Source organism: Mixophyes fleayi, chromosome 4 (assembly GCF_038048845.1).
Source record: "Mixophyes fleayi isolate aMixFle1 chromosome 4, aMixFle1.hap1, whole genome shotgun sequence".
Lineage (NCBI taxonomy): Eukaryota > Metazoa > Chordata > Amphibia > Anura > Limnodynastidae > Mixophyes > Mixophyes fleayi.
Window position 1 is genome coordinate 343,543,995 of NC_134405.1, and position 5,894 is coordinate 343,549,888.

At 37.3% G+C, this 5,894-nt stretch overlaps 1 long non-coding RNA gene across 1 annotated transcript; it reads right to left on the reverse strand.

The window, feature by feature from the left end:
• Window positions 1-393: 393 nt before the first annotated feature.
• Window positions 394-3,801, reverse strand: LOC142150343 (uncharacterized). Its single transcript, XR_012691093.1, has 3 exons — window positions 3,736-3,801; window positions 1,763-1,843; window positions 394-1,087 (listed from the first exon to the last, which is right to left on the reverse strand). It is a non-coding gene; the product is annotated as an uncharacterized LOC142150343 (long non-coding RNA).
• Between the last annotated feature and the right edge of the window lie 2,093 nt (window positions 3,802-5,894).

Sequence of the window (5,894 nt, forward strand, 5' to 3'; positions counted from 1 at the left end):
AGTCTTTTGATTTCATTTTACTATCCGTCTACTAACAGTATATCTCCACTTGTGAGTACTGACATAGACATTGAATAACGGGAGTGTAATGGGTAAAGTTTGTGACATTGAAACCACCCATGTTATGGATAAATACCCACTCAAACCTTTTATCTTTTCTATGTTTTTAATTTTGACTCTCAAGATGCTAAATCTGTCTTTAACATTTAGGAATTTTATAAAGATAAAACAGCGCAAAGGACGGTTTTCAACTAAAAGAAATATTTGCAAATTTACTAAAAACATTATGAGATTTTTTGGGGGGGGGAGATTCTATATGTTATGAGGTTCTTATATATTCTTATATATTTATTCATAATGCTTCAAACAAATATCTCGCAAAAGTATGGATTGTGATGTTTATGTATCTTTAACACATTTCCAAAACAATGACACAAGGCCGATAATCATCTGATTTTCTTTTCCAAGAGCTGCGAAAAATTTACCTGTCATCTGGAATATATAAGAGCCGGGGAACAACAACTCACATCTGGACTCTTATTCCTTCAGACAAGGACTCCTTTCGTCTGGGTTTATGGTTTAAGCTCACAAATGTGAGGTGGCCTCTGTCTGTCTTACGCTTATTTGATTGCGTGTTTAGGTGAAATCTCAATTGGTCGGGCATTGAGTTTCATTCTCATCGGAGAGTCAGTTAATTTCGTGTAATGAATGTGAGCAGGACAATGGCTGCATTATGTTGTCTGTTCTTGTAGGTCAGAGGCGACTTAGATGGCAAATTACTAAAACCCTTCTCACTTGAGGACGACCTCGTTTGCGGAGGGCCGGCGTTTACTTGGCCTAACGCTATATCTGTGACTTAGAAGGGGCTCATTTTATCTGTACGAGTGATCCCGTTTCACGTGGGGCCGGGGATATCAGCTACAGAGGGTAGGAGAGCAGTTTAAGGGATTTGCATCATATACCAAGAATAATATATGTATACTTGTTGCAGTTGGTATTCCTGTTACTTGGCTCGGAATCTGAACACGTCACATTCTATAAATAGAGTTGTTTTCATGGAGATTTATAGCGAACACAGAAGTCATTCCTAGAAAACGTGAAAAAACAGTTGTAGCAGCCAAAGACATATATAAAAAGGTTCTTTTGTTTAAGAAACAACTATACACAGTAAAGATCATTTCATAACGAGCAGCAAACTCCAACTCAGTCCTGATTTTTATCACTTTAGGACGACACCATTAGCTGAATACAACTTTCACGTTTTTTTGCTTTTCTTTATGGGCCTGATTCATTAAGGAAAGGAAGAGAAATACTGGCTGTTTTATCATGTAGCACATAAATATATTTTTACACTGAAATATAAAGTTGATCTAGAACATGCCCTACCCCAACTATAAATCTGTCTCTTTAAATTGACCTCCTCCTCCAATGCAACATGGTTTTGCCCAGGTGCAAAGTCACTCTTTTTTTTTTTTGCTTAACTTTCCTTAATTAATCAGGCCCTAAGATTCGTAATTACACGAGTCACTTTGTGATATTTTTATTTCATTGGTAAATGTGGTATTAGAAGTGCTTTTTCCTGTATACATTGTAATCACATTAATAGTATAGACCAAATCCTAATTACTGTCATACCCTAGGATGTGTAAAATCAGGGGTGGGAGGGGCTGTGTACCACCTGACATATCCCTGCAATCTTTAGTTTATATTAAATAATCCATTACTCTTTTCAAAATGTGTCATACAAGAACATTTTACTCACTGTTCCAGTAGTTTTCTTTTCAGGTATTTTGTTACCAGTTACAAAATTCTACTGATGTTGGGTGTTTGAAGCCGTAAATATCTGCAAAATAAAATCACAAATATAGTGATCACTGCTGGGCAATATAAGATTAGACATGTACGTTTATATATTAAGATTGTATGTTACTAATACAGTAACATTTGCTACTGTATTCGTTTAAGGATGACCTGAGAGAAGAATGGAATTTTCAAAACTGTTTCGTGGAATATTCCGCTCATTCCACAGGTGGCTGCGGAATTGTTCACGTTTTTCCGATGGAATTTGACCTTAATTATAATTCCTGTGTATCCTTAAACTAAACTGGAGAGTAGACTGTACGGACAGTTGTTTTTTCCAGCTCTGTTTTTAGACTACATTTAATACCAAATGAAAATCTACACGTACAGGGCCTGGTTCATTAAGGAATGTAAATGTCGATGCTTTGCGTATTTTGCGTTAAATTGCAATGCGCATGGCCAGAAACAAACTATACGCCAGAGACCACAAGTGTACGCAATTCATCTTAGAGCGCAAATGACAATTCAGACAGCCTATGATTCCAGGGTTGGAACAGAGAGAGGAATGGGCGTATGCACCAAGTCAATGTACAGTAAGGAGGTGGCAAGCTTGAGCGCACCCAGCAACCTCCGGCATCTCTCAGGTACGTGATGTTCTGTCGTATCACTTGCACCAGCTACAGGTCAGGTGTAAGTGCTGATTACTAGTGATGACGGCTGTGTATACAGCTAGAACATGTGTCTGTAATCACAAGCAACTGTAACAATGTATTTTATACAGTAAACATTAATAACATCCTGATGAATGTATTTCATAGTTAAAAAATCGGAAAAAAAACTTTTTAAAAAAATGTTTTTTCATTAATGACTATATTATTAACAACTGAAAATAATTGAATATTTTTTTTTCGGTGCGTTCTGCTGGGACTTTAAATTCCACATATGTCCTAGACGTATCCTGCACTTGTAGTTGAATACGGACATGCGTATACCCTTCTTTTGCATTCCTTAATGTATCAGAACCACAGCGTGGAGTGATGGGACTCAGGCAGAACACAGTTATTGTGACACCAGAACTTGGGGTCTGTGTTATGTTGCAAGATTGGATTTGCACTAAATTTTGCAACTTCTTCACTCGTCTCCATAGGACCCTGTTATTACTACATAAAGCCACAATAATGTATTTAAAGCATCAATTACATTAAGTGAGAATAGCGTTTGAATTGTGTGCTAGCTTCTGTGAGATATCTTCATTGAGAAATATAAACCCAGTTCTTTGTTATGTTGCAGATTATGGTATACTTATTATTTTTCATTATTATATATTGCTTGACTCAGTTTTAGATCATTTTAGATAACAATTTTAGATAATTTTAGATAATAACAATTTTAAATAACTCATTGCTCCCGGTAATTAGAGCTACCCCCTGATGCTAAACATTAATATGTAACAATCTCAGTGTTGTAGCGAAGATATGCTCAGATAAACTGGTTGTTAAATAGCCACTTTTTGGGGGCAGCTTTACTTAGCGAAAATCCGAGGTTAACGCCAGAGAAATCAATGTGTTGAGTACTCGGTTACGGGATATAATGTACTGAGGGTGGATGGGGAATTAGCGGAGAAGGTTTTCTGGGGGTTTTCCTGTGGAACAGCATTGAATCTGTACCTTTAAAAAGCACCCTGCGGTTTCCAAAATAAAAATTAATTAAGATCTATTTCACGATGAACCACAAAACACGGACAACACCGTACATGAAAGAAACTTCCTTTCCCCGGCAGACGGTTTGATTGGAAGTGCTCGTTAGAATCTCGATGTTGCGTTTCTGCACTTGTTCGCTGCTTCTCTGCATTTGCGCTTTACAGGAGGTTAACTAATAGACTTCTCCTCAGTCTGTCATCTCTGTCATTATGCAAAATATACACTTTTCATTTACTTTGTCTTGTAGAAAAATCAGCCATCCTCAGCCGACATAATGATTTCTGCGGTTCCCACTCAACCTCTGAAAGGAACAGCGTCCCGAAAACTCCACTGGAGGCCGAGAGACCAGCGACCTGGCAGGGAACAAAGTCCTTGTAATGAGCTTAATGTGGAGATTCTAAAGGAATTGTAGCAGATTACAGCGGCCGACAACAGGGGGAATGGGGAACTGATCAGAAGAATTGTTTTTTAAAAAAGTATTAGTAAAATCTTGTTTAAATTGTTGAGAAGTTATTGTATATTATTAAATGTCTTCCTATCAGAATTAACGGAAGCGATTTTATACCAATCCTCTATTTGGCTTTTATGGGCTGAATAAACAGTAAATCTGATACACATCTCGCTGCTTTCACATCACAGTCTCTTAAAGCTCGAAGAGAGATTTTATAATGATTATCTTAAACGTTTGTGTATTTTAATAGACTGCCAGAGGATCGGAGGCACAGCTACTGATTCAGGAACACATTTACCTCTCCGGCAGTTTAAAGAACCTAAAATAAAATAGCTCTTGGCAATATTATTAAATACTTGCAAATATTTAACAGATCTATTGGAAATGAAGATATTTGATTTTGGGGTAAGAATATTTTCCTATGCATACCACCCAACCATCCCAATTTCTGCAGGATAGTCCTGATTGATAGACCCAAACGGGGCAGGACTTATGTGAAAGTGGGTGGGGCTTTACCAGAAAGTGGGTGTTATTGAGCACGCTAAGGGGTGTTTTGTATGGAATGGAGGCGTGTCTTGCAGGGATCAGAGGCGGGGCTTATTTGACCTCAATATTGCCTGTGTAAATGTTGGGAAGCCTATGTACCCTAACTTACTGTCCAAAGCTGTTTAAGGAAAAATTCCACCCAAAATTGTAAATTCAGGAGGTAAGCAGTTCGGAATGTGAGTTTTACATGAAAGTAAAAGTTGGGGATGTCACTGACTGCCCCTGACAAAATCAGATTTAAATAAAACAGCGAAAACACTTTAGAATTTTGAATAAAATAAATATATTGGTCTTTTGGGGGGTCCTGTAACACTGCTGGTCCCACTCAAACAAAACCCCAGTTTTTTTGCCCACTTAATAAAGAGGTCATTAAGACTGCCCCTCCCCAAATTTAAAATTACTTTGACTAAAAAAGAGAAAAGTTTTAAAAATAAAAAATAGTTTTTTGGTGGATGTTGCTCACAGACAAACCCTGTTTTGCGCAGCGTTACTAAAACTGATCCTCACAAGATGCTGCTTTCACTCGAATGAAATAAATCTAACTGTATTTTGGGGTGTGCTGGGGTATATAGCAACTGCACCCTGATGTTTTACACTAAATATAATTAGAAAGAAATACTAGTTCAGAATGATGTCAATATAATATATATACTATACACATACACAGTATATATCTAAACGCTCTGACAGACTGACACCCAATTGATCAGCAAACTATTCTCGCTGACTGATCGCTACAGAAATTAACTGCATTAAAAATAATCTCGGCTATTGTTTTCTATGTAAAAGGGTCCTAGGGTTATGGATGGAGAGAGAGGCCGGGCTCCATCCATTAGGCCTGATATCTGCCTGTACGTTACTGTGCTAAAACTTCTTTTTGTTTTGTCTTAGTTTGTTAGTCAGGAGTAACCAGTGTATAGTTAGAGCCGGGTGGTAAGGTGTTTATTTTTGAGTTTTCTTTGTTTCCTTATTGAATAAAACTGTCTGAGGCCAATTGCACGAAACCTTTGGACCTGTGTGAAATCTCTTGGCTGCTATAAACACCATTTACCCCAGGAAATGATACCAGTTATAGTAGATAAATTGATAGATAGATAGATAGATAGATAGATAGATAGATAGATGTGGTCTCTCTTTAATCGATATTACCTGTTTTACAAACAGTTTTTCTTTTATTCTTTAAGAACAAATATATAATTTGGCGAATTCAATGCCTGTAAAATGCTTCAATGCAATATATGAGCATCCATCTAGTGTGGTGTATATGCTAATTTGTGTACATAGGATTGGGTTAGAACCATTCTGGCCCCAGGCAGAGAATACATTGGGGGTTCTCAGTGACCCTGTGTTTAATCACAGAAGCAACATTGTGCAATATTGATTTTCCCATTCAGGGC